The following is a 22,986-nucleotide window of genomic DNA, read 5'->3' as shown; positions in this document are numbered from 1 at the left end:
GTCCCCCTCAGCCGTTGTCCCAACCCAACCCATGCCATCATTTATGTTCCAGCATTTTCAGTGAGACCATTTTTCCACAATTAGATCATCACAAACTGTACCTACTGCATGCACACAGATGTAAGTTCCATTTAAGTTACGTTCTGAGGCATGGAAATGGCCCTTCTCTCTCATTCATATATATATATATATATATATATACGAAAGCAAATATATATATATATATATATATATATATATATATATATGAGAAAAACTGGTAGAGATGTAATAAAAGATGTGGCTGATTAATCAAAACAACATGGTTCCCACCAGGATGCAGGCCCCAGAGAATAAGGGACATAAGTGAAAAAAGATATAAATGCAGTCTTTTGTCCCAAATAAATATTTATGCTTCCTCATTAATGATTTTAATTCTTTCTTTTTTGTGCATTCATCCTCACTTAACTGGTTTCAACAAGCTGAATTTTATTGTTTCGGAACCTGGATGCCAGGGCATAAGTGCAATCAATTAATCAATTAATCAAAGCTGCCTCTCAAAATAATTTATTTAATTTTATAAGTACTTTAAGAATCACAACCTATATCAATTGCATCATTACAGCGCACTCTCTTTTGGAGTGGGGTTTACATTAAATGTACGATTTCTAATGAAAGAATGACTTGCTAAAAAAAACAACACGACTTACAATTCCTATACAGTGGTACCTCGGGTTAAGTACTTAATTCGTTCCGGAGGTCCGTACTTAACCTGAAACTGTTCTTAACCTGAAGCACCACTTTAGCTAATGGGGCCTCCTGCTGCCGCCGCACTGCCAGAGCCCGGTTTCTGTTCTCATCCTGAAGCAAAGTTCTTAACCTGAAGCACTATTTCTGGGTTAGCGGAGTCTGTAATCTGAAGCGTATGTAACCTGAAGCATATGTAACCCGAGGTACCACTGTAAGTTGGAACAAAGGGTGGTCAAAAGTGTTAAGTTGTGGGTGAACATATCAGATGACACAGCGATTCTTCAAACAGCTCTTGTTTATTCACAGGCCAGAACAGAACTGAACTGAAGGGTTCAGCCAGCCTGCTTATATAGAGCTCCAGTACAATGCAACTGTAACAATTTTCTGTAACTATCCAGTCACTGAACGTCACTTTCAATCCCTTATTTGCATATGTGGACCTGAGTGAAAACTATCTACAGTATCCCCCTGATGGCCCACAGTGAGAACTTCAGTACAGAACAAAAAGTGCTCTTTTTCCATTTGCATGGAAAAATGAAATATTACTAGTCTTGCACCATACATACCGAAAATATGTCAGGGAGGGGCACAAGAAAGTTAAGGATCTTGCAATGGAGAAGGAGAAGCTGGAGATTTACTTCAATAAACAAGTAATCAAGTGTGATTCTAGACTGTTGCTGTTTTGGGGTCAGATTCAAACCCATGCCAGCAAATTCAGGCTGTGTCCATAGCTTTTGAAAAGGGAAGGGTTGGTTCATGTTGCCTGCTAACAAGATGAACATGGAGTGAAAATGTTTTTGGAGCTTCAAAACAACTGACTTGGGGGCAAAAACTAGGAAGCTTAGACATGACCTAAGTCAAATATTTTGTCTCGAATCTTAGTTGAAACTCATTGTTTAAGAAATGCTAACATGCAGATGATAAATCTGGACTTTAGACAGTTCATTATTTAAGAGTGATGAGCCAAGACTTTTTAAAACCAAAAGATGATTGCTGCTGACCTGTATGAGTTTAAGAGAATGTACCGAGGGGATATAAGAGTCAGTTCAAAGAAAACATAATCATGGCATTTCTTCCCTGCTTTGGGGGAAATGCATAAAGATCCTTTGGGTGAGTCATTTTAAAGGAAAGGGGTGCTTAGAAAGCTTACTTAGAAATCTCCTGAAATGTGCTTATTGTTACATTTGTGCTTTTTGTTTGTCTTCTATGCTCTCATACCATATCTTGTTATCTTCTAAATACTGTTTGGTATTTTAAAGTAAACTTAAAAGTAAACTACTGTATTTAAAAAAACCTTTCTCAAGCAATTGGGTTCTTATTTAATGTTTGGGTGATATTTGTCAGACATTGTGCAGGTGTACTGATCATATGCTGGTTTTGACCTACAAAGTCCTACATGCCTTAGGACCATGTTATTTAAAAGACCGCGTTCTCCCATACAAACCTACCCAGGTTCCTTGGGAGAAACCCTTCTGCCTATAATGCCAACATGTTTGGTGGGAACTCCAGAGATCAGGGGCTTGTCACAAGCTCTGGAACTCCATGCTAAGTGAGACAGACCTTGGTAGGCTGATCTCTGATGACGTTCCAAAGACAGGGTGCCACCAATGAAAAGACCCTGTCTGCTCTGGTCAGACCTCACCTGGAGTACTGTGTCCAGTTCTGGGCACCACAGTTCAAGAAGGACACTGACAAACTGGAACGTGTCCAGAGGAGGGCAACCAAAATGGTCAAAGGCCTGGAAACGATGCCTTATGAGGAACGGCTAAGGGAGCTGGGCATGTTTAGCCTGGAGAAGAGGAGGTTAAGGGGTGATATGATAGTCATGTTCAAATATATAAAAGGATGTCACATAGAGGAGGGAGAAAGGTTGTTTTCTGCTGCTCCAGAGAAGCGGACACGGAGCAATGGATCCAAACTACAAGAAAGAAGATTCCACCTAAACATTAGGAAGAACTTCCTGACAGTAAGAGCTGTTTGACAGTGGAATTTGCTGCCAAGGAGTGTGGTGGAGTCTCCTTCTTTGGAGGTCTTTAAGCAGAGGCTTGACAACCATATGTCAGGAGTGCTCTGATGGTGTTTCCTGCTTGGCAGGGGGTTGGACTCGATGGCCCTTGTGGTCTCTTCCAACTCTATGATTCTATGATTCTATGATTCTAGGACACCACTTTCCTCAGCTTCAGAACACCACTTTCCTCAGCTTCAACAGCCAAAGGACAAAGAAGGGTCCCTGAGGAAAATCTTAGTTCCTAGACATGTTCATCCAGGAACAAGTGGACCTCGACTGAGATCTGTGGTCCCTGGATTCTGTGAATTACGAATCGGAAATTGTTGGTAAGAAGGAATGGACAGTCAGTGGCAGAGGAAGCTGCTTGGGCGCCTGGGGCGGCGTGCCCAGGGGTGGGGCAAGCCACGAGGCCGCCGGAGTCTGCCTGCCTCCTCTCACTCAGCCGCCCTACAGCTAGGGCGGAGGCAGCAGGCGGACTGTTTGGGCAGCACGGAGCCTGCATGCGCCCAAGCCACCGCGTGTCAGGTGTGTGTGCAGGAGCCAGGCCCTGTGACCAATAGGACTTTGCAGGACTGGGGCCTTCCTAAGTTTGTTCTGAGGAGGCAAGGCACAGGTGAGGCCGATTGGTAACTCACTGCACCTGGTGACAGGAGCCAGGAAGGGATATAAGGTCAGCATTTCCCTTTGGCTCTTTGCCACAGCAACACACTTCCTGCCTTGCTGCGTTTGGCTTCTTGTTTCCTGATCCTTGAACCTCGACTTCTTGACTCCTTACTTCCTGATCCTCAGACCCTTGGCTCCTTGCTTCTTGACTCTCGGACCCCTGACTTCATGACTCCTTGCTTCTTGACCCTCAGACCCCTGACTTCGTGACGCCTTGCTTCCTGACCCTCGGACCCTTGGCTTCTTGACTCCTTGCTTCTTGACCCTCAGACCCCTGACTTTGTGACTCCTTGCTTCTTGACCCTCAGACCCCTGACTTCGTGACTCCTTGCTTCTTGATCCTCGGACCCCTGACTTTGTGACGCTTTGCTTCTTGACCCTCAGACCCCTGACTTCGTGACTCCTTGCTTCTTGATCCTTGGACCCCTGACTTTGTGACTCCTTGCTTCTTGACCCTCAGACCCCTGACTTCGTGACTCCTTGCTTCTTGATCCTCGGACCCCTGTCTTCGTGACGCCTTGCTTCTTGATCCTCAGACCCCTGACTTTGTGATGCCTTGCTTCTTGATCCTCGGACCCCTGACTTTGTGACGCCTTGCTTCTTGACCCTCAGACCCCTGACTTCATGACTCCTTGCTTCTTGATCCTCGGACCCCTGACTTTGTGACTCCTTGCTTCTTGATCCTCGGACCCCTGACTTCATGACGCCTTGCTTCTTGATCCTCAGACCCCTGACTTTGTGACTCCTTGCTTCTTGATCCTCGGACCCCTGACTTCGTTCGTGACTCCTTGCTTCCTGACCCTCGGACCCTTGGCTTCTTGACTCCCAGCTCTCTGACCCTCAGACCCTTGGCTTCCTGGCTTCTGGACTCCCATTCCTGCTTCCACCCCATCTTGCCCCCGGTCCCAACGTCCCCAGCCGGGACTTTGATCGCCCGTGAACCAGACCGTGACACCACGTCTCTCCCAGGAGAGACGCATGGCTCGGGCACACTCCAGCCCCCGTGGTGAGTGCCACCCGGCATTTTGTCACCCCCTCGTTGGTGACACCTGGGGTGACCCACACCCACCGCACTCCCCTTCCTCCACCCCTATGGACAGTCTTCTAGTTATTCTAAATAGTAACATTATGCAACAAGGCCGTATGTGGGATGTGTAGTTCAAATAAGGACCAGACAGCTGTCTTAAGTTGATGGGGATTTCTCTGCTAGTAAAATGTGAAATCCAAACGTAACAGGCTTGTTGTAATATTACAGCATCTAGCTGTCCCCACCCCCGTATCACAACAGGGGGCAAAACTGCCAGCTCAGAACACGTTGATCAATTAGTTAGAAGCACACTGTTTATTTTCTCTAACTACACTTTGTCCCGCAAGAGCACTTTCCTCCTAGAACACAAGCTACTCCCACACTTTCGGCTACAGGCTGCAGTGAAACTCAGCCTCTTGCCAACATCCATCAGTTGTCTGGGTTCTTCTATTGTTTGCCCTTGTGAGCATAGTTAGTGCATCCCAGCGTAAAACCAGTTCAAGCCAGAGGATGATCTGCAGCTGAAATTCAAAGTGAGATATGGGGTGCTGATAGCGTCTCTGAAACCTTGCAGGATGTTTTGAAGGCTTCAGAGGAGTCAGTGTGATTTTTATTTTTTGCAAGTAAAAGCCAAACATGCCAGACTATGTACTACACGTCGTTGTGCCATTCTTGTTTTCAGTGGGGATTCTAAGGAAAAGTGCCCAGGGGGAAGCTGGAATCACTGGGGGCATGGCAGAGGTTGCTTAATCCCTTCCCTGCTAGGGAAGAAATAAAGACCTTGTTTTTGATCCCCACCTGCAGCCCTGGTTATTCATTTATTTATGACCTGGAAGGCTTGACTTTACCAGTTTTCTGTACAGCTGTATGGAATATTCATGCTGGCATACAGTTGGGTTTTCCAAATTAATTTTACATTAAGAAAACCAGTTGAAAGGCTTTCTGGGAAACGATATATAATGAGTTAAAGAAAATGTTTAAAAACACCAGAAGCCTTTTTACTGGGTATAGTAGGCGAAGAGATACCAAGAAAAGATAAAAGATTGTTAATGTATGCAACAACAGCGGCAAAAACCCTTTTAGCCCAAAAATGGAAATAACAAGAAGTACCAACGAAAGAAGAGTGGCAGATGAAAATGATGGACTTTGCGGAACTGGCGAAGCTGATGGGAAAAATTCGAAACCAGCACAAAAGTATTCCAAAAAGACTGGAATAAATTTATACAATATTTGAAAGATCACTGTAAGCAATTAACAACACTAGTAGGGTTAACTGAAGACTTGTAATGAGGATTTTTTTTACCTTTCTACATTTATTAGTTTTATTAGAACTGGAAAATATATAAAATGCTGTGATATAAAGGTTAATTTTGAAAGCCAAGTGGTGGGAGGGAAGGAAGTCGATAGGCTCTAAAGCAGGGGTCAGCAAACTTACCGCACCTCGGGCCGGTGTCTCCAACGCCGATCGCGCGGCGGGCCGGAGGGCGGGGGAGTGTGTGCCCATACGCATGCGCACACGCTATTTCTGGCACACTTCCAGGTCAGAGGAGCACCGGAAATAGCTTGTTCGCATGTGCACGGGCCTCCTCCGACCCGGATGTGCACCAGAAATAATGCTTGTGCATGCGCAAATAACGCTTGCACATGCGCATGAGCTATTTCTGGTGCTCCTCTGACCCGAAAGTGTGCAGCTGCGCAGCGCAGCGCCGGTAAGAGTGGGCGGCGGCGGAGGGCAGCCGGGGTTGCCGCGGGCCGGATAAACAAGTCCCTTGGGCCTTATCCGGCCCAAGGGCCTTAGTTTGGGGGCCCCTACTCTAAAGAGCCAAAGAGGTAAAGTGGATATTAATGATGTGATTATTTATGATTAAATTGAAAATTAATAAAAATTATTATTTTAAAAAAATAAAACCAGTTGGCACATGTCATTGACAATTGTGATTAGGTCCAGAAGTGGACTGGTTCAATGAACTTCCAGGTGTTGTCTCAGCAGGACATGCACCCTGTATCTGTATCTTTATAAATAATCTCCATAAGGACAATACACAAAAGACCAGTGTGAGAGCTACTGAGCCAGCATGAAAGCAGGAGCTAAAAGACACTCCTGCCTACTGCTCTCTGTGCAGGCAGGAGAGGAGAGGACTGTTAAGTTGTGGGTGAACATATCAGACGACACAGCGATTCTTCAAACAGCTCTTGTTTATTCACAGGCCAGGACAGAACTGAACTGAAGGGCTCAGTCAGCCTGCTTATACAGAGCTCCAGTACCACGTTACTGAAACAACTTTCTAAAACTATCCAATCACTGAACGTCACTTTCGATCCTTCATTTGCATAACTATCTACAGTATCCCCCTGCTGGCCCAGGGTGAGAACTTCAGTACATAACAAGGACTATAGCCAGGTTTTGGGGTCTGCTGCTCAACGACTTAGTGCTCAAAAATATGATGGGTCACTTTATGCTGAAGACCACATTACCTCAAGGACTGCTTCTCCCCATATGAACTGTCGCAGAGCCTACAATCATCATTTCGGGCCCTTCTTCGTGTGCCTCCTCCACGAGAGATCTGGAGAGTGGCAACACGAGAATGGACCTTTTCTGTGATGGGTCTCCGCTTGTGGAATGCTTTCCCAAGAGAGACTCACCAGACACCTTCATTGTGTATCTTTAGGCACCAGGCTAAAACGTCCCTCTTTTCCCAGGCCTTTGCCTAATTAAACAATTGATGGACTTTTAAACTGTTTTTTTAAACTGTTTATAAAATGGAGGTTTAATTGTTTTTGTGTGTTATTGTGCCATGTATTTTTGCATTTTTATATTCAAGGCCCAATCCAAGGTAGGTCACAACAGGAGCACTACTACCATACAAATATATGGTTAAAGAGAAAGAAAGGGGAATAGGTGCCTGAATATAGGTTTGGTGAATCTGAGTCTGAAAAGGCAGCAATAGGTGGATACAGTTAATTAAGAATACTCAGCCAAAAGAGTACTATCGTTTTCGGAGTGAGTCTGTGTTTTTGCATTTGTTAGCTAAGTTGCCATTGTCACACACCTGATCGAGAGTGCGTTTCTTGGCCGATCAACTTTTAGATTCTCTGGACCGTTCAGCAGTCCACCCTATAAGCCAACAAATCTTATTTCTCTCTTGCGTGTTTTGCTAAGGTAGAGTACAAGAAGTTTGCTAAAGGCAGTCTGTCAATGCACTTGACAAGAATGTGTGTAATCCGTAGCAAATCAGTAAAACTTTACAGAGCACGGTGTGTATGTGTGTGTGTGTGTGTGTGTGTGTGTGTGTGTGTGTGTAGACAATTGTTCTTCTCACTCAACAGAGCAGCCACAGCAAGAGCGGCAAACAGAAATAAGCAAAGTGTGACAGTTACAAAAAAATAAAAAATAGCCCAACCAAAGACAGTAATAAGAGTCCAGTATTTCATAGGGTGAAGCAACATTGGCAGACGCACGGTGTACCGTTTCTTACAAAACATGTCTCTCTTGATTTCAAGAATTTCTTAAAGGGAGTGTGCAGGAAGGTTAAAGAATTTTAGAAAGAATTACTAATGAGATTGCAAAACTTTAATTACAGGGTGCTTTAAATGCTTCCAAAGATTATGTATGGCGATTTTTCTATGTAGCAGATGTTTCAGGAGAATAAATTAAGTGGGAAAATGCAATCCGTATCAGTTTTTCTTTGAAATGGAAGAAGCTTATATATACTTGCGTTCGTCAAAACGACACCCAGAAGTTCCACTTTCTGGCAATAATGATATTTGCATTGTCAGCCTTGCTGAGCAAGGGTTAATGACTTATAGGGTGAGCAGAGCACATTGCTTCCTTTAGGTAGCATCGCCTTCCTATGTACAATTATGAGTGAGGCATTAACCTTAAGTGAATTCAGGCCAGTGTTTGCCTTATCTTAGTGGTATCAGCTGCTCCAGAAACATATGCCATGGGTCTTTCTTTGGCGATCACTCATATCCAAGTAAGATTGATTTCCATAAACACAGTTTTAACAGTGAGTCCGTAGGTGACTGTAGAGGCCAATTCTGGATCCACACGTCCTTCTACAGTGGGGACATATGTTTCCAGCTGGAAATTGATCACGGTGAGGGTTTGCCAAGCATGCCTTCCCCTTAGTACATTTCTCCCCTTTGTCCTGAGTTCAAGTGTCTTCAAAACCCATGACACCTTTGGTAAAGGCTGTTCTCCAATTGGAGTGGTCACAAGCCTATGTTTCCCAGTTGTTGGTGTTTATACTACATTTTTAAAGATTTGCCTTCAGAGAGTCTTTAAACCTCTTTTGTTGACCACCAGCATTACGCTTTCCATTTTTAAGTTTGGAATAGAGTAGTTGCTTTGGAAGATGCTCATCAGGCATCCACAAAACCAACAAAGTTGATGTTGAAGAATCATTGCTTCGACATTGGTGATCTTTGCTTCTTCCAGTTCACTGGCATTAGTTCACCTGCCTTCCCAAGGGATGTGTAGAATTTTTCAGAGACACCATTGATGGAATTTTTCAAGGAGTTGGAGATGGCGTTTATAAGTGGTCCACATTTCACAAGCATATGGTAAGTTTGTTAGTACATGGGTAAGATTATATTAGAGGGGTTTACAATGTAATGACACTGAATTTTGTATTTCCTGGCTCAGAAATACAAAACTTGGCAGCTGGTAATGCTCACCTCAAATACAAGACAAAGGTTGACCCTGTGAGGTGCTTGGCTTTTCCTTCTAGTGCTGAGCAACTACATATTGCCCTATAAGAAAATTCGCCTGCAAGGTGAGTCACATCAGGACCAGCCCATTCAGACAGTAGACTGAAGCAGTCGCCTCGGGTGGTGGAATCTCATAGCGTGGTGTCCCCATGGGCACCTTACAAGACCCTGCTGTCACCATGCGACCCCAGTAAGCGAGGGATTGGAGAGGCATGCTAGGGTTTGGGGACTGGTTGACTAATATGGGACTTGGGAAAACTGTTCTTCAATTATTTGGTTCCTAGATCACATTGGTGGGGAACCAAAAACATGGGGGACAAATATGGACCTCCATAGCTATCTGAATTCCTGGGATTCTCCCTAAACAACGCTCTATTCCCCAGGACACACCCACCAGCAGCCATGTTCTGGACTCTAATCAAGTGCTTTAGTGTCCTTCAACTGCCTCTTGCTTGCTCGGATAAAGAATAGAGAAGTAGAGGGTGTTTGTGTGTAGGAACCTCTGATTTTTCATGGCTCAATGTAGCTTACTATACAATGTTCTTCCCACTGTTGTCTCAGGCCCTCTTCTATCTGACTGGTTTCATGTTGCCCCATGACACTTGGGCTGTCAGGTTTTGCGGTCTCTTGACCTCCTATGCTGTTCAACGTCAACACGAAATCACTGGGAAAGGAATGTACCCTAACAGTACCTCATATCATCTGACTCATTTCCCAGAATGTTCCCCCAACAACATTTACCCAAGGGAATCATAGTGGGGAAAACATTTGGCAATAGTTAAGCATAATTTGGCTTTTATTACCCAAGAAACTCTGTCAACAATATTCTCTAAATTATTTGAAGCACTATGAGTAACAAAGAACCAATATGGTCTAGGACACGGACAGGCTCAAATTTGGGAAATCTGAGTTCAAGAATGATGTCCGTCATGGACTAACAGTGAGGTCCTGGCCAGGTTATTACCTCCGTTCACCACTTGAAAGTGACCTACTCCACATAGTTGTTGTGGTGCCTATCAGGGCTGCTGGAAGTTGTCTCAGACCTAGTGTCGAGGTAGACTTAATGTTGAGTACCTCAGGGGGACTTCATGGCCACTATGATAATCATGGAACTGTCTGTCAATTCAAGCCTACTGGAAGAGGAAGGTCTTCATTTCATTATGCTGAAAATGGTCACCATTGGGACTGAAGCTTACAGACAGATAATGTCTCCATGAAAGAAGAGATGACCTTGGCTGCCCTGGAGGCATATATCATGAGCCCACTCATTTAGCAACCAACCATTGGCTCCTGATTATTTTGCCTACTTTTGCCTCACCATAAACATTCCTTTTTGGGGGAAGGGGTGCAAGCAGGTGCTGCTCAGACAACTCCAGAGATTTCTAGATAACGCAGATTAATTTGGCCCATTTCAGCCCAACTTCCAGCCTGTGTTTGTGACAGAGGTGGCATTGGACGTCCTCCTGAATGACCCAAAAGAACCTGAGAGGAATGCATCCCTGTTGATTCTCTTGAACCTTTCAGTGGCTTTTTGTACCATCAACATGGTATACTTTGAGGTTGTCTGGTGCATTTAGGAAGCCCACAGAAAGCAGCAACCCTCCCCAGCAATGGGTAATCTGAGGTCCTATTTACCACCCATAGTTAATATACGCTGATAGAGTTACCTGCTTGGAACTGATGCTGGGAAAAGGAGTATATAGATGTCTTGTGCCAAACATAAAACAAATGTATTATCTCCTTCCCACGTCTATCCAAGGTAAGCAGATTATACATGCATAGTCACTGCTTGACATTTTTCACAATAACATTGCTATGTCTGTTATAGCTGGAGATATGCCAGATCACCACATACAGGAACACACACCCCGAGGGAAGACTATGTGACAGCTTGAATAGATCACCTAGTAAACACCATGGAAACCACAAAACACCCACACAACAACAGCACCCTTGATCACAGAATGATCAGAAGGAAGCTTCCTTGAGTGAAAACACCAAAACTGAGCTGTGTTGTACTTTCTGCAAAAAGGCAACATCTCAAAAAAAATGTTTTGGAGTGGAGTGAAGGGCAGCTAAAACCAGTTTCATCCATTCTTTCCAGTCACGTAGGCTTAATTTTGTTCACCCAAAACTTTCATTTTCATGCCAAGAGTTTATTTTATTTTGCCTTCCAAAATAGACTTATGATGTTTCCTAGAAGCCTTTTTTTAATGCCAAGTTCTGCATCATGCATAAAACAACCTGCAGCCTTTCGGATGTTGTTGGACTCAAAATCCCATCATCCCTGATGGGGGTGGTAGAGGCTGACAGGAGTTGGAGTCCAACCACACGCAGACAACCGGAGATTCCCCATTCCTAATATATACCAATAGCAAGCTCAGGTGTTGAGTTATGATGGCTACAGACCCCAAACAAGAGAAACCAAAGGAGTAAATCATCGTGCTTCGGGGGGGGGGAGGACTCAAGAATTGAAGAAGTACAAGGGGGGGGGTGAAGGCAGGGCATAACAACTCAAACACAACTTGATGAGAGGACTGAGCACACTCATTTGTCACAAAATGCTGAATGTCATCTCTGTGCGGGGTGAGGTGGAGGAACAACATGCAACTTCTCCGCTCCCAGTAATTTTTATTTATTTCATTTGTGAATCACTTCACCTGAGGCATCCTAAAGTGATATATAAAAAGCACACATAAGTACAGTTAATTTGTGTATGTGTGTGTGTGTGTGTGTTTAAAGTAAGGTAAAGGTAAAGGGACCCCTGACCATTAGGTCCAGTTGTCACCGACTCTGGGGTTACGGCGCTCATCTTGCTTTACTGGCTGAGAGAGCCGGCGTACAGCTTCCGGGTCATGTGGCCAGCATGACTAAGCCACTTCTGGCAAACCAGAGCAGCGCACAGAAATGCTGTTTACCTTCCCGCCGGAGCGGTACCTATTTATCTACTTGCACTTTGACGGGCTTTCGAACTGCTAGGTTGGCAGGAGCAGGGACCGAGCAACAGTAGCTCACCCCATTGCAGGGATTCGAACCGCGACCTTCTGATCGGCAAGTCCTGGGCTCTGTGGTTTAACCCACAGCGCCACCCGCGTCCCTATTTAAAGTAAACATAAATGTAAAAACAGTTTTAAACAGCAGGACATACATAAAATCTGTTCAATTGCAAGACAGATACCTCCTGGATAAAGTTTTTAGAACGCTTGTTGAAAGAGGCACTTAGCAGGTGCTGAAAAGACAACAGAGAAGGTGGATATGCAGTGGGAGGGAGTTCCAAAGGGTGGTTAATATTTTATATTAACATGCATAGAACCAAACCTAACAGACAAATAATTCCATATACATAAAGGGTGCAAAGATGGATTTTTGGCTGGAGGGGGTGTTTCAAAATAAATTTCCATTCTAATTGTGTGGGGTTTTTTTTTCCAGGTGTGTCCAGCAGTAATACATATCTGTTCAATGTCTGGATTGGCAAACAGTCAAGAATTCTAGATGAGAGCATATTGTGCTAGTGGCTCTCTTGTCGTTGCCCTTTTTATTAACAGAGGTAATCAAATCATACCAATCTTAGACAAATTTATTGGATGTTCTTTTAACTTTGGGCCACTCTTAATCTAGACCTGAGTTTCTCTACCAACAGAATGGTATTTCCCAAACCTTCTAGGAAACCCAGCAGCATTCTGAGGCAGGTTCTGCTTTGTGGAAATTCTGATGCTCAGTACAAGGAGGAAAATTTCCTGGATGCAAACCTAGAAGTCTCAAAAAAATAAAACTTTGGACATGTAAGTTCATCCACAATCATGCCCAGTGAGGTGGCCTTCCTCTTAACGTTTTCCCAGTTAAAAATGAGATGTCCTAGACGTACAAAAGCTAGTTCAGGTCAGAGCTGAAGGCCGGAGAAAGAGGTGGAGAAAATTAAGCCTGGAGTAGCGGCAGGAGATTCTCTTTCCTTCTCTTTGACTTCATGACAAACAACAGCATCACCAACAGGGAGGAGAGACAAGAACCTGAAGGGCAGAACATTGTGTGGCCTTGAAAAGCTTGTTCCCCAGCTCTGATCTAAACTAAGGCATGCAGACAGACCACGTGCCAACAAGCATATCATACTCATTTATCTGTGTTGGCTTAGCTCAGGGGTCAGCAAACTTTTTCAGCAGGGGGCCGGCCCACTGTCCGTCAGACCTTGTGGAGGGCCGGACTATATTTTTTTGTGGGGTAGGGAATGAACGAATTCCTGTGCCCCACAAATAACCCAGAGATGCATTTTAAATAAAAGGACGCATTCTACTCATGTAAAAACACGCTGATTCCTGGACTGTCCATGGCCAGATTTAGAAAGTGATTGGGCCTCATCCAGCCCCTGGGCCTTAGTTTGCCTAGCCCAACGATTCTCAACCTTTTTTCCCTGAGCCACAATTTCAGAATAAAAATTTGCTCGCGCACCAAATTTTTTATTGACAAGAAATACATTGGAAAATACTCCTGCCAACCTAGCAGTTCGAAAGCACGTCAAAGTGCAAGTAGATAAACAGGTACCGCTCCGGCAGGAAGGTAAACGGTGTTTCCGTGCACTGCTCTGGTTCGACAGAAGCGGCTTAGTCATGCTGGCCACATGACCCAGAAGCTGTACACTGGCTCCCTCGGCCATAAAGCGAGATGAGCGCCACAACCCCAGAGTTGGCCACGACTGGACCTAATGGTCAGGGATCCCTTTACCTTTACCTTACACTGGAAAACGAAAAGAAAGAACTTCTAACAGGGCTTGATTGATAACATAAAACACAGCTGTTTACAATATGATCGTGGGGTGGAACAGCCAGACAGTATAAAACAATGCATAAGAACAAGAATCACTCCCAAAATATAATTATAAATTAGCCTCTTACGTAACATATGTACCTTGAGTATGTATACAAATTCAATGAGACGTTTGAGCTTCCTTTGGCTGTGTAATCTTGTTTCTATTAGGTCTAATTTAAGGCAAGCAAACTTTTATCTCCTCATCACGGCTTTGCCCCTTCGACTGAAGGCCAGTTAGTGTGACTCCAGGCGAAGAACTCCATGCAAAGCAGATGAGCCAAGCCACAGGCAGATGAGCCAAGCCATAGAGATAACTTAAAGCTCATGATCACTCAAGGAGGGCCATCTCTACCATCTCTACATGTTCCCCTTTCTTGTATCCACCCCATCTTCTCTCTGAGAGCCAGTGTGGTGTAGTCAGTAAGAGCTGTAGACTCGTAATCTGGTGAACTGGGTTCGCTTCCCTGCTCCTCCACATGCAGCTGCTGGGTGACCTTGGGCCAGTCACACTTCTTTGAAGTCTCTCAGCCCCACTCACCTCACAGAGTGTTTGTTGTGGGGGAGGAAGGGAAAGGAGAATGTTAGCCGCTTTGAGATTCCATAGGCTAGTGATAAAGCGGGATATCAAATCCAAACTCTTCTTCTTCTTCTTCCATGCACCCACCTATTGCACACCCCATATTTTCTCCCTCTCAGTCCTTCTTTCTCACCCCTCCATATATTCCCCACCTTACAACACGGGAAGCTGCCATATAAGAAGCCAGATCATTGTCCCATCTAGCTCATTGTTTTCCATACTGGCAGAAGCTCTTTGGGACCCCATTAGCTGCAAAAACCGGGTAGTGAACATTTGACCCTCTCCACGCAAAATATGTCCTCTGCCACCCTTGTACACCTCACCTTTCCTCTTTCTGTCTCATTCCTACCCACACCCAACCTTCCCTTTCCTGCCTCATTCGTGCGCACCCACGTGCCAGATACTTAATCAGCCTGGGCACATGTCTCTCCTTCCCTCTCTCAGTCTCTCTCTCTCTCACACACACACTGGTCACACTCCTCTTCTCCCCAAGCCATTTGGCCGTTGGGGAAGGCTTGGAGTTGGTAAGTCAGCACACACCTGGCTAGGGTGGCAGGTGAAAGGGAGGCAGAGCTCGGCCCAGGCTCTTCTATCTTGGCCTTCAATCACTGTTCCAGGCTCAGGTATCCAGACTCCAGGTTGAGCACAGGAGCTGACAAGGCTCATGCCCAGCTAAGAAGGTATGGAGGCAGCCAACTCCATCATATCCTGTGTTCATCACAATCAGCACTGTTTCCGTTCTGCTACCAATCATCTGCCGGGCTGCCTCTAAGGCACACAACAGCTCCTGCATTTGAGGGTCTCTGTGTCCCCACAGGAAAGGAAAGGAAAACACCACAACTGGAAGAGTCTGCATGTATTGTTTAAATGGTCAGTAGTTTCCCAACATGAAGAAAAACATCTTCATGTATGCGACAACGGCCGCGAGAGTTCTGGTAGCACAAGGATGGAAGACTGAAGAAACCCCAACTAAAGAATCATGGCAAGAAAAATGGATGGACTATGCAGAACTGGCAAAACTGACATACCAACTATGGGACAAGGATAACTGACTTTAAGGATGAATGGGAACCCTTTACAAAGTATCTGAAGACGCAACAAAGCGAACTGGACTCCTCGGCAGGTTTTGAATAAACATTCACAAACTTTTTATTGATAAGAATCAGTTAAATAGTTTGAGGATCTATACAACTTTGTAACATGCAGAAAACAGCATTCTTAGAGAAACCAAAGACTGGAACTGAGGGAAGTCGGGGGGTGGGTGGGTTTTGTGTGGGAGGGAGGGAAAATGGGGGGGGCAAGGATGATATGTTTTTGGATAATATGTCTTGTTATAATTTTGAATATTATTTTTTTAAAAGTAGTTTCCCAACTTCTTGGGTCCTGCCAGCCTTCTGCCTTCTTCCACGCGTTCCTGAAGCTTCTCCCCCTTGCCTTCCATTGTTGATCAGTGGCTCACGTTTTATGGCAGGGCCTTTTAGCTGCATCACTGCAGACACAAAATCAACAGGTGCAGCCTTCCCAGGTTTGGAGCTGCCAGTCACCCAGCTGTGAAAGGTACAGAAAACCTATCAAGGAAATGCTGTGGAGGGTGTGCAAGTAATCATTTACCTGCTGGTCACAAAAGCACCTTGCACCACCCTCTTCAACGGCACCTTTTGCCAAGTGAGGCAGAGCAGTGGCGTAGCGTGGGTTGTCAGCACCCGGGGCAAGGCAAGTAATTTGCGCCCCCTAACCCGTGGATTTGCACCCCCTAACCCGTGGATTTGCGCCCCCTAACCCCCAGATGTTGCGCCCGGTGCGGCCGGCCCCCCCTGCACCCCCCACGCTACGCCACTGAGGCAGAGGGTGTCGGCAGAGGTTGCCAGTTTTAACCCTGCTCTTTGTGTATGGTCAACCCTGAGGAGCCAAAGAGGCTTGCAGCGTTTCATTCATAACCCACCTTCCAAAAGGTTTTAGTGACATCTGGTGGTGTGATTGGGAAACCATAGCTATTGTAGCATTCTCCTTCAGGGATGCAATTTCTCCTGTCCGCTGGGGAGCTGGCACGATTTTCAGGAAGCCTGATCAGAAAGAGAAAGAGATGGGGACTTGAACATACTTGAGGGCTTAAATTTAGTGGCACTAGAGGTCAACTCCCTCCCCCTTCATGGATCACTGCCTTGCCGTGGTGAAGGGGCTTGAATAACTCAGAGAAGCTATGAGCTATACCATGCAGGGCCACCCAAGATGGACAGGTTTTGGTGGAGAGTTTTGACCAAACGTGATCCACCTGGAGCAGGAACCGGCAAGCCACTCCAGTATCCCTGCCAAGAAAACTCCATGGACAAAGACAACAGGCATACAAAAGTTATGACGCTGGAAAATGAGCCCCTCAGGACGGAAGGCGTCCCACATGCTACTGAGGAAGAGAGGAGGACAAGTACAAGTAGATTCAGAGCTGATGAAGCGGCTGGGCCAAAGCCAAAAGGTCGCTCAGTTGCGGATATGCCTGGAAGCAAAAGGAAAGTCCCATGCTGTAAAGAAAAATATTGCATACCAGCATGAGTTTGACCAAACTGTGGGAGGCAGTGGAAGACAAGAGTGCCTGGCATGCTCTGGTCCATGAGGTCACGAAGAGACGGACACGACTAAACAACAACAACAACAACAAGAGCTCAACCCTACCTGGCTTGACTTCCCTCCAGATGCAAATAGCAGAGGGAGGGCAACTTAATCCTCTACTCCCCACACCTTTCTTGCTGTTTCATCTAGCATTCTTTTATTATTAAGAGGATCCACAGAACTACAAGTGATATATTTGGCATCTTGAGCAGTTTGGGAGGGCTTCCTGTAAATGAGTGGCTGTTGGCTGCGCGGACTCAGTGCTGCTGAAAGACCAACAATATTATTTTCTTTTAAAAGAAACCTTGCCTACAGTTGTAGCTTGGAAGTCGAACGGAATCTGTCCATTCGACTTTTAAAACGTTCAGAAACCAAAGCGCAGCTTCTAATTCGCTGCAGGAAGCTCTTGCAGCCATTCTGAAGCCGTGGAAGTCCCATCGACATTTGGGTTCCAAAGAACATTTGAAACCAGAACACTCACTTCCGGGTTTGCGGCGTTCGGGAGCCAAAATGTCCAGGTACCAAGGTGTTTGGGATCCAAGGTACGACTGTATACTCAAAGCGGCTTACTAGTTTTATTATTGAAATATACTCAGAGTCGAGTGTGGATTTCATGCTCTTTATTCAGCTCATAGTAGTAAGGAATGGAAGTTCCCCTCAAATGTCTGCTTTATATACATTATTTACACAATGGGCCCCACATGATTGGCTAATTCAGGGATTCTCCTGTAGCCCAATCAGGTTGCGGATTCACTTCCACCTGGAGTTGGATTGGGTGGCTCCTGCGGACCAATCAGACTGCTGCATTCTGGATCCTATTGTTCTAGGACCAATCAGTCTGCTGCATTTTGGATCCTATTCAACTCAGTACATAACAATTATCGATTTCTTTACTTATTTAAGAATTTAGGAATGCCTCTACATCCAAAACTTACTGCAGCTCTGTATTCAAGTGCTTTGACCATGATATCCTCCTGGACCAGCTCTCAGTTAGCGGTGGGAACTGTTTTATCCTTCCCTTCCTCCCTGTGTCCAGAGAATATCACTGGGGGTTTGTGTCCTGGTCCTGTGGTCCTAGTGCTTTGGGGCCCTGCAAAGGCGCCGTCCTGTCACCAACTCTGCTTAACATTGCTTATTGGAAGCAGTCGTTATGTAGCAAAGTCTCATCAATACACAGGGAAGCAGGAAGGGCCTTCTCAGTGGTGGCGCCCTTCCTGTGGAACGCTCTCCCGTCAGATGTCAAGGAGATAAAGAACTACAACTTTCAGAAGACATCTGGAGGCAGTCCTGTATCAGCAAGTTTTTAATGTTTGACTTTTTATTAGGCTTTTATATTTGTTGGAAGCTGCCCAAAGTGACTGGGGCAACCCAGCCAGATGGGCGGGGTACAAATAATAACATTATTATTATTTCTGATGCGTTCAGTGGGCGAACCCTGTGGAACTGCCTCTCAGAGATTAAACAGGCACCCTCCTTGTTGACACATCCAGACTTGAGGGTAGTCAAGTCCATGATTACGACTTTCCTGTTCATAGAATAATGGTTGGAAGGGACTTTGGGGTCATCTAGTCCAACCCCCTGCAATGCAGGAATATTAACGTAGTCCCAGCAGGCATTTTAACGTAGTGCTTGGTTTAATGTTACTATTTCCTGGTTTTATCGTCCCATTTTCTGTTACTGTTTTTTATGCACAATGCTTAGAAATGCAAGCAATTAAGTGATTGAGTGGTATGTAAATGTCTGAAATAAATAAAATTATTGTGTTACGTGCTTGTGAATGGTTAACACCGGACAGAGGTCCGCATGTTTGCTGGCCTTCAGGATGAATTGGCACCAGGCTGCTCTCATCATCACAAGACTTTGGCCGGCTAACTTTGTTTGATGGCCAACGAGATTGTGTTACCATAAGACCGGTTCTGAGAGATCTGCATTGGCTCCCAGTACGTTTCCGAGCACAATTCAAAGTGTTGGTGCTGACCTTTAAATCCCTAAACAGCCTCGGTCCAGTATACCTGAAGGAGCATCTCCACCCCCATCGTTCAGCCCGGACACTGAGATCCAGCACCAAGGGCCTTCTGGCAGTTCCCTCATTGTGAGAAGTGAGGTTACAGGGAACCAGACAGAGGGCCTTCTTGGTAGTGGCGCCCACCCTGTGGAACACCCTCCCTTCAGATGTGAAGGAAATAAGCAGCTATCCTATCTTTAAAAGACATCTGAAGGCAGCCCTGTTCAGGGAAGTTTTTAATATTTAATGCTGTATTGTTTTTAACACTTGATTGGAAGCCGCCCAGAGTGGCTGGGGAAACTCAGCCAGATGGGCGGGGTATAAATTATTATTATTATTATTATTATTATTATTATTATTATTATTATTATTAACACGCTTCCAGACAGCCTGCTTGCTGAGGATTAAGTGCTGTTGATTAGTCAGTGAGCACTGACTTTGGTTTGTTTGCGGAGAGGCTAGGCAACGTTGCATCAAAGCAAGGACTCAGCTACATTAGTAAAAAAAATTAAGATGTTTTAAATGCGTTATAACATTGTGACACCAGATGGTGGTGTAGAGCTCCGTCTTTCGGCAACGTGATTCCCCATTATGAGGTTTACAATGCGTTTTCCTGAAATGTTTTTTTTTATGTGTTTAGATCCAGTCCAGGGCCTATTCTATACTGTCCATAGTGTTTCCCCATTAGTTTCCTTGCTGCAAAACGTCTGATCTTTGGGTGGTGACACAGGAGCACCAAATGAGCTTTGATTGTAGATCCTGAGTTGGATGGTGTTTGCTTGAATCCTACCTCAAAATAGTGGCAATCTGGATGCCCACAGACAAGTCCCATCTGTAATTTTAGTTAAACGTGTAATATAGATATGTGTGTGTGTATATCACTAAAGTGTTGCTTCGGCACATTTCATAAATCAAACTAAATAAATAGCAACTTCACTTTGCAAAGAATAAGAACCCTAATACTGTTACATAAGCATGAATGTTTTATGGGCTCTTGCCAGTAAGAAATACTGCATTCTATCGCCTTGGCGGCTCAGTTGGGAATGGTCCCTGAATTTTCATTAAAACAGACAAAGCCTTATATTTTAACTAAACATATTCATGGCAAATTATTTAACAGCAGTTGTTGGTCCGTCCCCCCTTTCTTCCAGATGTAATTCATAGCATGCATTGCGTCTCCTCGGTCTCCCTCTTTAATTTCTGAGCATCTCCTTTCGTCCTTGCTTTGCTTGAAAATGAGCACATGTCTTGCCCACCTCCTACCCCTTGAAAAGGAACCCAAAAGTGTTTTACATTTCTCCAAGCCTCCGACAGTGGAGGAAAATATCTTTATGTAAATCTCAGCATAACCTCGTTTCGTCCAGCTGGATGCCTATGTTTTGACAGCATAACATGGAGACTACTGCTTCTTCGTGATTTAAACAACAGCATCAGCCAAAGGGCTGAAATAAACATGGTTTGCCATTATGTACCTAGCTTCAAAGCGGGCATAGGAAATCATTTTGAGTCTGAGGGGCACTTTCCCTTCTAGGCAATCTTCTGAGAGCCTGGTGTGGTGTAGTGGTTAAGAGCAGTAGTCTCGTAATCTGGGGAACCGGGTTCACGTCTCTGCTCCCCCACATGCAGCTGCTGGGTGACCTTGGGCTAGTCACACTTCTCTGAAGTCTCTCAGCCCCACTCACCTCACAGAGTGTTTGTTGTGGGGGAGGAAGGGAAAGGAGAATGTTAGCCGCTTTGAGACTCCTTAAAAGGGGTGAAAGGCGGGATATCAAATCCAAACTCTTCTTCTTCTTCTTCTTCTTCTGAGGGCCACATGCCATAAGTGGCAAAAGTGGGTGGGGTAACGGATCTTAATTTTAACTTTCTAAAAGGTAAAGGTAAAGGAGCCCTGACGGTTAAGTCCAGTCAAATGCGACGATGGGGTCGCAGCGCTCATCTCACTCTCAGGCCGAGGGAACTGGTGTTTGTTGACAGACAGCTTTCCAGGTCATGTGGCCAGCATGACTAAACCGCTTCTGGCGCAACGGGACACCGTGATAAAAACCAGAGTGCACGGAAACGCCGTTTACCTTCTTGCCGCAGTGGTACCGATTTATCTACTTGCACTGGCGTGCTTTCAAACTGTTAGGTTGGCAGGAGCTGGGACAGAGCAATGGGAGCTCACCCCGTCGCGGGGATTCGAACCGCCAACCTTCTGATCGGTAAGCCCAAGAGGCTCAGTGGTTTAGACCACAGCGCCACCCGCGTCCCCCCCTACCCAAGCAAGCAAAAATCATGCATTGGAGGACATGTTCAAAGAAGGCAAAAGCATTCAAGAAGGATGCAGAGGTCACCTGGTGAAGATTGTGGTGTGACCAAAGGAAAGTCCTTAGGGCCAGAGAGAGAGGCTTGGAGGGTCGCATTCAGACCCCAGGCCTGAGGTTACCCATCCCTGCTTTAAAGCAATCTTTAAAGGGCACCTTCACACAGCACATAGCTAAATGATAGGATTTGCTACCGCAAGATGTAACAACTGGCCGCCATCTTAAGTAAAGGTAAAGGGACCCCTGACCATTAGGTCCAGTCGTGGCCGACTCTGGGGTTGCGGCGCTCATCTCGCTTTATCGGCCGAGGGAGCTTCCGGGTCATGTGGCCAGGTTGACTAAGCCGCTTCTGGCGAACCAGAGCAGCGCACAGAAACGCCGTTTACCTTCCCGCCGGAGCGGTACCTATTTATCTACTTGCACTTTGACGTGCTTTTGAACTGCTAGGTTGGCAGGAGCAGGGACCGAGCAACGGGAGCTCACCCTGTCGCAGGGATTCGAACTGCCAACCTTCTGATCGGCAAGTCCTAGGCTCTGTGGTTTAACCCACAGCGCCACCCGCGTCCCAGTCAGCCACCATCTTAGTCAGCTTTAACAGGGGATTGGAGTAATTCATGGAGGAAATTCAATAGCCCTCAGTGTCTAATGGCTTCAGGATCAAAATCAGCATGTTTCTGAATAAGTCACCAAGGAACACAAGGGCTGTTTTCCTCATGTTCTACTTAACCTCTTCCCATAAGTACCCGGTTATGGTGGGTGCAAGAGATGCTAGCCTAAACAGGCCTTTGGTCTGTTCCAGATGGGCTCCTCTTGCAATTATTACATATCTCCCATGGTTATTTGAACCCCAAATCACACAAATATCATACCATTTCCTGGTTCGCTACAGACGCCAACAGGAGGAAGAGCTCACTAATTATGAGGTGGGAGAGAAACGAAGATTCCAACGTGCAACGCTTTTCATGCTAAGGCTGCCTGAGAAGTTCAACACGCCGTTTAACATTGTGTGTATATTCTCTCTCTCTCTCTTCACTGTAAATTTGCAGTGGATTGTAAAAGTGCCACGTGGTTTATAAATGCAGTGGTGCCTCGCAAGACGAAATTAATCCGTTCCGCGAGTCTCTTCGTCTAGCGGTTTTTTCGTCTTGCGAAGCAACCCTATTAGCGGATTAGCGGATTAGCGCTTTTAGCGGCTTTAGCGGCTTAGCAGCTATTAAAGGCTTAGCGGCTTAGCAGCTAAAAGGCTATTAGCAGCTTAGCGGCTTAGAAAAGGGGGGGGAGCAAAAAAAAATCGCAACACTCGCAAGACGTTTTCGTCTTGCAAAGCAAGCCCATAGGGAAATTCGTCTTGCGAAGCAGCTCAAAAACGGAAAACCCTTTCGTCTAGCGGGTTATCCGTCTTGCGAGGCATTCGTCTTGCGGGGCACCACCGTGCTTCCAAAACAGTGCTTTTTTCCCCTTAAAAAAACAGGTGCCGGTAGACACCATGAAGTTGTTACAGTAACTGCCACACTTTTTAACAACAAAAAGAGGTGCCAGGACCGTGTACCCTTGAGT

The 22,986-nt window shown here is 45.5% G+C and overlaps 1 long non-coding RNA gene across 1 annotated transcript in view; it reads left to right on the top strand.

Annotated features, from left to right (window-relative positions):
- Positions 1–696: 696 nt before the first annotated feature.
- The window catches only part of LOC310702359, a 76,171-nt gene continuing 53,881 nt past the window's right edge, over positions 697–22,986 (top strand). The window contains exon 1 of the long non-coding RNA XR_014523467.1: positions 697–944. This is a non-coding gene — a long non-coding RNA (uncharacterized lncRNA). The remainder of the gene's footprint in view (positions 945–22,986) is intronic.

This window comes from Podarcis liolepis (genome assembly GCF_965112155.1).
Source record: "Podarcis liolepis genome assembly, chromosome: 3".
Lineage (NCBI taxonomy): Eukaryota > Metazoa > Chordata > Lepidosauria > Squamata > Lacertidae > Podarcis > Podarcis liolepis.
This window is presented reverse-complemented; position numbering and strand designations above follow the sequence as displayed.